This window comes from Belonocnema kinseyi, chromosome 5 (assembly GCF_010883055.1).
Source record: "Belonocnema kinseyi isolate 2016_QV_RU_SX_M_011 chromosome 5, B_treatae_v1, whole genome shotgun sequence".
Taxonomy (NCBI): domain Eukaryota; kingdom Metazoa; phylum Arthropoda; class Insecta; order Hymenoptera; family Cynipidae; genus Belonocnema; species Belonocnema kinseyi.
In genome coordinates, this window is record NC_046661.1 from 140,939,993 (window position 1) to 140,950,825 (window position 10,833).

Here is a 10,833-nt window from a genome sequence, read left to right on the forward strand (position 1 = left end):
AACTTTATCCTGTGCATTGTATTAGTTAAAACACCAATTATTTGATATAAAATTAATTTATTTTGTTGAAAAGTAAACTTTTGGGTTCAAAATTGGTTTATTGTGTTAATTAGATTTTTTCCCTAAAATTAAAAAAACTGTAAATAAAAAAAATTGCCTTAAAATGGCCGTGATTCCTTTTTAAAAAATTTTTAAAATCATTTGCAATTTTATTAGCAATCACAACAATTTTTGTTATTCTTTTTAAATATTTTACAATTCTCAAAAGCTTTTTTTTTTAAATCTGCAAAAATCTACATCGTGTTTCAAATTATTTCAAATAATTTCAAGTTTTAAATTAATTTTGAATATTATTCTAAATTAAAATTGTAGCGTTCAAACTTAAAATTTAGCTCATTACAATTTTAACAATTCAAGGCTTTCTATTTCGAACCACTCTGTTCAAATGTGTTTAGTTTTTAATAGTTGTTTATAATGGCTTGTCCCAGACCTGAATTATATTTTTTTTTTCAAAAAATCTCTGATCCAATTCAGAAATACATACAATTGCTTTAAAAAATTTCCTGTTCCAATTCAAAATTCAGGATGAAATTAGAAAATTCAAAATTTTATATCTGATAGAGATCTGGTTAAAAAATTCAAAATACGCTATTATTTTTAAGGTTCAAAATGATAATAATTCAAAAAAATTTCAGTTCGTAACATTAAAAATTGAACGAATAAATAAATTTTTTAATTAAAACTTTTTAAAATAAAAGTTACATTGATTTTATTTTAAGTTGTTCCAGATTAATATTTTTGCATTGTTATTTAGAGATAAAAATTTTAGTTTGCCAAATGATAATGTTAGAAATTAACTTTCTATCAAAATAATTGTATTTTTAACTAAAAAAAAAAAAGAGAATAACAAAGCTCATCCAAAAAGGTATTAATTTTACACAAGAGTTGACTTTTCAGTCAATAAGGATTTTTTTTAATTGTTGAATTTTAAAGCCAAAAAGATGACTTTTTTACAAAACAGTGTAAACTTATGTTTAAACGGAATAGTTCAAGGACTTCTGGTTAAAAAATATAAACTTACTTTCAATGTTTTCATTTGAAGAATAAATAAATAAATTTTTTAATGTTAAAGGCTGAATGATTTTGATCAATAAAAATGGATTAATTACAATTCGTTTTTAATTGGAAACTTTTTAATTTATAAATTGAATTCGTGTATTTTAAGTCGCTTTATATTATTAATTTTTACATTATTTTTATTTATAAATCCAAACTCAAAAGTCTTATTTACGAATTGACAATTTTGAAAATCGAACGGTGTAACAAAACAGTTTCATTTTCAACTAAAAAAACAACGAAGTTTCAACCAAATCCTTAAATTTTTAACGAAGGAGATGAATTTTCATTCAAAATTATGAATCTTCAACAAAAAAAGGCTTACATTTTTTATTAACAACTGTTGAACTCATCCAAACAGGAAAATTTTTGACAAAACAGTTGAATTTTCAGTCTTTAACTAAAATGATGAATCTTCAAAAAAAATCTAATTAACATAATAAATCAATTTTCAACCCAAAAGTTTACTTTTCAACAAAATAAATTAATTTTCTATCAAATAATTGGTGTTTTAAATAATACAATGTACAGGATAAAGTTTCAACCAAAAATGGAATAGTACAATTTCCAGATAAAAACTGTGCTAAAAATTGAATTGAACAAGAAAAAATACAATTTTTCAACAAAATTGTTAAATTTTCAAGGGAAAAGGTGAATTTTTGACCAAGAAGATTAATGTTCTATAAAAAAAACGATTTTCCAACTTTACCAATATATACGATTAATTTTTAATCAATCATATAATAGTTACATTTTCAGTTAAAGATAAATAATTCTTAACAAAAAAATTAATTTGAAACAAAGTTGTTAAGTTTTCAACCAATCAGATGAATTTTCGACCAAGAAAATTGATGATCTACAAGAAAAGACAAATCTTAAACAAAATACATGAATTTTTAAAGAAATTATTTAATTTTAAAGTAAAAATGACGAATTATCTACAAAAAGTTGAATTTTTTAAGCGAAAAATATGAGTTTTCAAATGAAACTGTTTTGCGGGCTGGTTAGATGGCTCTGTCGAATGTTTTGAGTGTCTTGTGTTTGTTTGTGGTGTCCAGTGCTGTCAGAAAAATACTAAAAATGAGCTTTTTAAGTGATAAACAGAAGTGTTCAGTTTTAAGCTGTCCATCAACTCGTCGGGAAAAGTATCATCAGTATCCGAAATGTGAAAGAATCGGTTGTGAGTGAGTCAGAGCTACCGGTAATCCAGAGTTACAGAAACTAACCTATAAAGAAGTTTTAGAGAAGCGGTTTGTCCAAGAAGAAAATTAACTACAATTAAAAACAACTTCTGTGCACAATTTTTATTTACCAGCAGTTTTTAATTTCACAATCGAACTTTTTTAAACCAATTAGGTGAAGCTCAATAAAACCTTTCTACAAAAAATCGACCTAAACGAAAGAGATTAAATTTATTTTGAAGTGTTCACCTTTTGGAAGGATTCCTAACAATAATAATAGATGAGAAAATTCTGCGTACAAAATCCACAAGAAATGTAAGAGGAATAAAATACTTTTTAGCTTATTCTAATCGGTTTTTGAAACTGTCAGTATTATATAAATTTCAAATTCGATTCATCGAGTTTAAATATGTAAGAACTTTTAGGAAAATATAATGTTTTGTTAAAATCGTTTGCTATAATAATATATAATAATAATTATTATATATATAGAATAGATATAAATAATATATAATAAATATTCTTCGAATACTTCAAAGCAATTTACGAATGTTTCAAAAAGATTTTGAAAAATTCAACAGGTTCCTGAAGGTTCCTAAGATTTCATGCATTTCGTAAAGATTGAATGGATTCTTTGAAGTAAATAAAATTTGTAAATCGAATTTCCGTTATATTTTTTAGACTTACAAATCTTCAAAATCTGATTTGCATGGCTTTGAAGAATCTTTTCAATCTTTATGAATTTTTGAAAATCTTCTTGAAAAGAGGTTGAAAAGTGGTTAAAATTGAAAACCATATTTTTCCGTATTGAAATTCTTTTTTGACGGAAACTTTTCCTTACTTTTGAACCAAATCAGATGAGAAAAAATAATTTTTGGAGCAAAACCTCCATATTTTATTTCATAAATTTAACGAATTCGGCGTTTATCAATTAAACAATGCAACAACTAAGTCTACAACATTTATAAAAGTAATTTAGGATCCAATGTTTGTGAAAATAATTACAAGTTTCAAATAAAAACTGCCTTCAACCATACATGAATCATCTTCTTATTTCTTCAAAACAATTTTTCTAATGGAAAAACCAATAGAAAAAGCAAACAGAAATACATAAATAATTAACTAACCAATTCTTTATGTATTTCTATTTGTTTCTTCTATTAGTTTTTCAATTTATAAGTTTTTAAATTAAATCATCTGGAAATAATCTCAAGCATCTTTTATCTTATCTTAAAAACCTGCGGGCTTGTTAGATGGCGCCACAATCGAATATAAGCGATCGCTTCTAAAGCATTGAGTTACCAGAGCCTGGACCACATCTCGTTTCAGATCTGGAATGATTTTGTCGGATGTTATTTGGGTGAAATAGATGTTGATAAGCAGGTGGGTTTTAATAAAAATTACCTAACTTTTAATTTCCTCCCAATTACAAGTGACTATTAATGTCTTGAAATAAAAATTGTACTTGGCGTAGTATAATTTCCAAATCTTAGGTTAGTTATAACACACAAGATTCACACCACCAAAGCTGGAATGTAAAAACTAAGTCGTAACCGTTTGCGTCTAAATTGAGGCCTGTTCGTTCGAAGCAACCCCATGCATGATTTAATAAATACATGGTCTAGCCACTTGCGGGCCCTGTTTCGTTCAAGTCACGCAACCGCTTAATTCCACCATTTTGTTAGTTTGACCGCGCAGTTTGAGTTTGACGCGTAAGACTGTACGGTGAACTGTTATAGGAAAATCATTATGTAGGAAGAAATATTATGAGAATATTAAAAGAATGAATTCAAAAAGAACTTGCAATGTATATATTAGAACATTGGTGAGGAAATAAATTATATTCAGACCAGAATGTAAGTTTGTAAATATTACTGAATGAGAATGATTAAAAGTATATACAATTTTTGATATTTATGATAATGATTTTCATTTTAAATATCGACAGAGGTTTATAATAGAATTACGCGGATCCGTAAATTTTACAGTATGAAATATTATAGGGGTTTGACAACATTTTTTGTAATTTTAAACATTCTGCTAAGAATAAGAGATTTTTAATGGGATACAATGTGATTTCATATTATATCTTAAAAGTGGAAAGGCAAGAGGAAGTAACTGACAAAATGAAAATTGTGCCTGACAGCAGTGAAAATTTGCGTCAAATTCATATCGCCATTTACAAAAAATGAAATTTCGCCTTCGAATCGAGCTAACACTTTTTTTTAAACTCGAGATAGTGATAAGAAATGAAATAATCAATAAAAATAAATGTACGTACCATCGCAGAGATTCGTAGAGTTACTGAATATATAGAGAAAAAGTTTAATAAAAAAGTCATTCAGTTCGGAGAAAACTGAGTTTTACATTTGAGCTTAGATTTTTATGGTCTCTGACAATCGTCTTAATTAAAAAAAATATTTATCACTTTTTAGATGGTGAGTCCACCCGAGATATTTTGGTAAATGTCACAAGTAATAGCTCGATCATAAAAATATTTATTTTTAATGGAGATAAAAATTTAATGTAAAAATTCGATTTTGAAATAATCCTTTTATCTCAATGTGTATTAGAATTGTTTAGTATTCGGAACAAAAAAAAACCCCACTTCACAAAAATTGCCACTTGCCACCTTCTCCCTTTCCACCCTTAATATATTAATTATATTGCGAGAGTAACACAAATGGTAATAAACATTAAAGAACAAGAATATCGATAATTATAAATAAATAAAACATAATAATTATCATTTTTTATGTCACGGGCACTGCAGGTGGGCCGTTTAAATCGAAGAAAAAAATTCTCGGTGATTTCCCGGTTCGCAAACATTTTTCACGGGCAATGAAATTAAAAAAATCAAACTATCTTCTAAACATTTATCCATATAAAGTAATAAGCAATAAACAACAAATTAAAGCATTCAAAGCGGAACCCTTGCATTCCAAACTTTAAAAATTGAAGTTTAAAAGTTTTTAATTCAAAAATGGTGTATTCAAATGCTCAATAACTTACACGTATAAACTGGAAGGTACTAACACTTTTAAATTGAACAGTTTTGAGTGAAATGCAAATAAACTGCAAAATGTAGAACTTTTATAAATTATAGAGTTCAAAGATTGAGATTAGTTCAAAAATATAAATCCACGTTAACATTTTCAATAGTAGAAATTAAAGAATCAAGCAATGAACTTTAAAAAGGTACGAAATTATATTATTTTAAGTAATTTTGAACTAGACACATTTTAAATTGAAAAATCATTTTTTTAACTTAACGTTTCTCAAATTAGAAGTTAAATTATTTTAATTTTAAATAGTCTAGGCATTCTTCAAAAGTTTTAAAATTTTATTTTAAAATCTGGAAAAATCTAGAAGTGCTTTTAAATTTTTCCTAATGCAAAATCATTTTTGAATTTTTTTTCAGAAATTTTAAATATATTTTTAAATGAATTGAGTTTTTTCTATAACTTCTAGAAAATCCTGCAAATTAAAAAAATTTAATTTAAATTTATAAATAACATTAGAGTAATATTCAGGGATATTTAGAAGTTTTAAAAAGATTCGAATTAAATTTAGAACTTGAAATAATTTGAAATACTTACAGCCGAATTTAAAATAAAATTTAGATTTTTGCAGATTTAAAACTAAAAATTAAAATTTTTTTAAAAAATTATGAAAGACTATAAAAGAATAAAAATTTTCTTAAGATTCTTAGGAAAATTGAAAATGATTTTTCACTTTAAAAATGATTATAACAGAAAGTTTATGAAGATTTTAAAAGATTTAAAAAATGATCAAAGAAGAACATGGAAGATTTCATTTAATTTGCTGCATTTTCAAAAATTGTAGAAAAATTTCGATTAATTTTAAAATATATTTAGAAGTTCTGAAAAAATGTGAACACATTTCGTTTAAATTACTTGAAATAATCTCAAGTTTTTAATTAATTTTGAATCTTTTCAAAACTTCTACATATCTCTTAAAATTACTCAAATTTTTTGTACAAATAATAAGTGTTCAATTGTTATCCATGCGTTAAAATTTAACAATTTCACTTATAAATTAAACACTTTTTAAATAGAAAAATTAAAATTTTAAAGCTAAAAGATCAAAAGTTCTTCGAAAATCTAAAGATTCAAAGCTTTCTATGTAAGACAATTCAGTTTCAAATTGTTTTCTTTTAAATATTTGGTTTCGACGTTTCGCGTAAATGGAATAAGATGCGCCAAAAAAGACAACATTTTTTAATTCAACTAGAAAATGGTATATTAGCATATAAGTTATAATTATAAATAAGTATAATGAAAAAATTCATTAAATTAAAAAAAAGTCTTAATAATTTGAAGAGAAATTTAAAAAGGGAGAGTCGGATTAACGACGGCCAACTACTGTAAATAACTCTGCCCGCCCGGTACGTGACGAATACAAAAGGAACATGATATTAACTTCGCACTACTCTTAAAAGGACCATTAAAGGGACCTGGAAAAGGACCCAAATCTCTCATGCTATCTCTCAGACTAAATTGTTTCAAATCGACTCTGCTTATAGTCTCAAATGGGCCAGACTATTTCGCTAGAAAAAACTCAGAGATTTCTATCGATAGGGCAAAGTCCAGGTGTCATAAAACTTCCGGGTTTCCAGGTTTCCCGGCCCAACGGCCCACCTACACTGCATTATATAATTTTCTTCATGCCGAACTTTCCCACTTAATTTTAATGTCATTTTATTTGACACAGATATGTCACTTTTTGTCCGCAGAAAGAGGTTATGAAACACATAACCTAAAATTATAGTTAATTCGTATTTTTCTTTAGCGATCTTCAACATAATTATAATACATTTGATCAGGATTCAAATATTTCTACACCTAAAAAGTACAAGAAATTGTTATGCTTACATTTTACATTTTAAAATCCCTTACGTTTGCCGCCTTACTTATCCAAGATGGAGAAATTAAGCGGTGGGTCTTTATAGGTTGGTTTTTTTTTTAAACTTGCGCATAGCTAGACCAAGTATTTATTGGATCATGACCCTATGCATACTGTATCGCCCCCACTCTTTCTGTTTCCTTTGAATCCGTAGATGTATCGTAGTTCAAATAAGTCCAATAGATGGCGCTCCGACCAGGTAGGCTTGTCTTTTGGTTATTATGTAGTAGCAAAAACACTAAAATTCATTAAAAATTTTATACTTTTATTGAATATTAAAGGAAGAACAAAGTTCTTAGTAACAAAAAGAGTAGCTGTAATTAGTAATCCAAAAAAATTCATGAAAACATGTAATTTAATATTAAGAAAATCGAATAGAAAGGTGAGTATTTCGAAAACAGTTTGAATTGTCTCCATATTTTGCTATTGTTTATTTTTCTAATGTAATTAATTAATTATATAAACAATTGTATTTTTCGCAAATTTTAGACATTGATTGATAATATTACCTAACTAATAATAATAGTAATAATAATATTTAAACATTGATCATTTACCTTATAATATACTTTTTTATTAATGCTTCTAGACATTTCCGCTCTCTAAAAAATATATATTTATTCATCATTTATTTAATATCGACAGCCATGACTAATCTACGTTTGGAAGTTGCCTTAGGAAGTTATCATTTTATTCTAAGTGACTAGTACGCACTATTAAATAAAAAAAAGTTGAAAATTAGGTAAATATTATTTCAATTAGTTTCCTTATTAACAATTATTTAGTCTAATATCGCAAAGCGAATAGTTGCTTTGACAGGTATTCAGGTGACTGGCAGCATGGTTCAGCACTCCATAACTATCGACTGAAAATTCTCTCAAATACTCATTGGGAGGCCAATGAAATTTTAGCTGCAACAAATTTAACAAATTTAAGTAATCGGGAGCAAGGCGAAGCTAACAAAATTCAATTTTTCAAAGCGTCAAATAATCCAAATATTGTTGAAAAATGAAAAATATATATTTTTAGGGACGATATCAAACTTAAACCTGGTGATGTATTTTTTTCTTTGCACTTTCTGCTTTTAACATTTTTGTCTTTTTAAAAATATTATTTTATTGGTAATATTGTCTGTGAATAATGGGCATTATTTGATATACTTTTGATATTTTCAAGTTTAAAAAATGAGCATTTTTCGATGTCTGTAATGTAATAAAATAAAGCTTTCTAAGAGTGAAATTTTGTAAATTCTTATAAGTTTTAAAGATTTCAAAATATGTCGAAAAAGAATCTGAAAGATTTTAAAAGAATTTTTTCGGGTTTTAAGAGAACAATAAAATTGTCGCAAGATTCCTGGTTAAACTTGAAGTGACTTATTTATTTTGAGAAAGGGATTCTAGAAAAAAATTAAATCAGAATTAGGAAATTACAAAAAATTCTATTATGCTTAAAAAATATTCAAAAGTATTCACATAATTTAAAGTTAATTTGAAACTTTCAAAAAATTTCATTTTTTTAAAATGTAGATTGTTAAAGGTTCTGAAAAAAGAATCTGAATTAAAGTTACGAAAGATTTAAAGGGAATCAACAAATTTTCTTTGGATTCCTAGATAACTGTATAATAATTTCTTATTTTGAAAAAAGAGCTTTAGGATAATGTTCTAAAAGATTTCAAAGTATTTCAATAAATAATCTGAATAATTCTAAGGCAAATTTTTTGTTCTTTAAAAAATATTAAGACAAATTCGAAATGTTTAAAAGATATTCAGAAGGTTTAGAAACTTTGAGAAAAATGTAGATTTTTTACAATTTTGTAAAAAAGAAGCTTTTTATGAATTTGGAAAGGTTTCGAGAGAATCAAATTATTTTCTCTAGATTGCAAGGGAAATTTAAAGTTATTTTCTGGAAGATTTTAGGACAATTTTGTTTATATTGTAGAATTAATTAATTAATTATAATTGATCCACTTAAAAATTTGCTTTTCGTCATAACTATTTTCATGGATTTTAGCTTAAGATTTAGGACAAAAGGGAAATTTTCATCATACTTTAGGTGAAAATTGCAACTTATTTAATCTTAATGCTGTAGGGCTTTTTTTTATTCCTTAAAAGATTCGCGGCAAATCTCATTTGTATGTTTTTAGTAAAAAACTTTCATTTAGGGATTATAAAATCGTTATTTTTGCAATCAATAGGTTTTTATCGATACATTTTTTAAAATAAAAAAACACCAATAAGATTTACAGAGAATCTTTTAAGCAATAAAATAATATATGATAACAATAATAATAATGAATAAATAAATAATAACAATAATAAATAATAGTAAATAAGAAAACACATTGTGTTCATTAAAACACATAACTTTTTTATATTTATTTTCTTTGCGGATATTTAAAGATTACATAAAAAATTAGATGTCTATTTGAATTACGCATAAATAATAATTTGTTGTTGTTATTAGGAATGCATTAGGATTTACGTCTAAAAGCATTAAATTTTACGATTTTCGCCCATTTTTTTGTTAATTTAAAAGATTTTTAAAATCTTCAAGATTATTATTTTTCACCCAGAACTACCAAAAATTTATTTTTATTGAACAAACATTTTTTTTAACACTTTCGCCCTGCATTATTTGAAATCAAAGGCCAACTGCAAAGCTGGCGGCGACCGTGAACGCTCTTGACAAACATTTTCCACAGGCTTCCAGAAAAGTGGCATGGGGCTGTTATAAACCTAGATGCTGCACCTCACTAGAGAACCTATAATAAGTTAAAAAAACTAAAATAATACCACTGGTTAAAAAGAGACAGATATATATCCATCTCTTTTTACTTATTGATGGATTTTCTCCTGGTCTATTAGACATTTCTTTTTTGGGAAGTTTTTTAACTTCCAATTGTTCACAATAGTTTTTTTTCGTCAATGTTTACTATTCCCACATAAGTTTCAGTCAAAATGGACCGAAACTCACATGGAAGTGCTATATATCTTTAGCGCTTGCGCAATGTCGTTTTCTTAAATGAAAAGGTCTATTTTGGGAATAGTCAAACAGCGCCATCCACATGTGGGAAATGAAAACTAAATTCAATTTCAATAGAAGGAATATGTTTTAAAACCGAAATATGGAAGAATCTTCCAAAATGGTCTCTAAAAGCTGATAAAATATATTAGCTAATTATAGTGAATATCAAGTGTCATAAATTACGATGAATATGTTAATTAAATAAAAAGATATAGGTACCTCTATGTATTTATAACTAACCCTGTAATAATCGTTAAATTAAGAAGAATTAGGAATTTTTATTCCTATGTATGCACGATTTTTCCTACGTCTAAAAGTCTCCCTTTGGAAAAATAAAAAGAAAAAATCCTATTTCTCTTCATAGACTTAACGGAATCATTTATTTAACTCAATTTTTCATTAATTAATCTATTATAGCTTGTACATTCGGAAAATATTCAAACTTACATGTATTTAAATTTTAATAATTATTTAAGAGCGTTAACAAATGCATTAATCCCTGCTTACATAGAGAAAATTGCATTAAAGAGGAAATCTATTCACATGTGTGAATTAAAATAATTTTAACTCTAGAGAGGCAGACTTT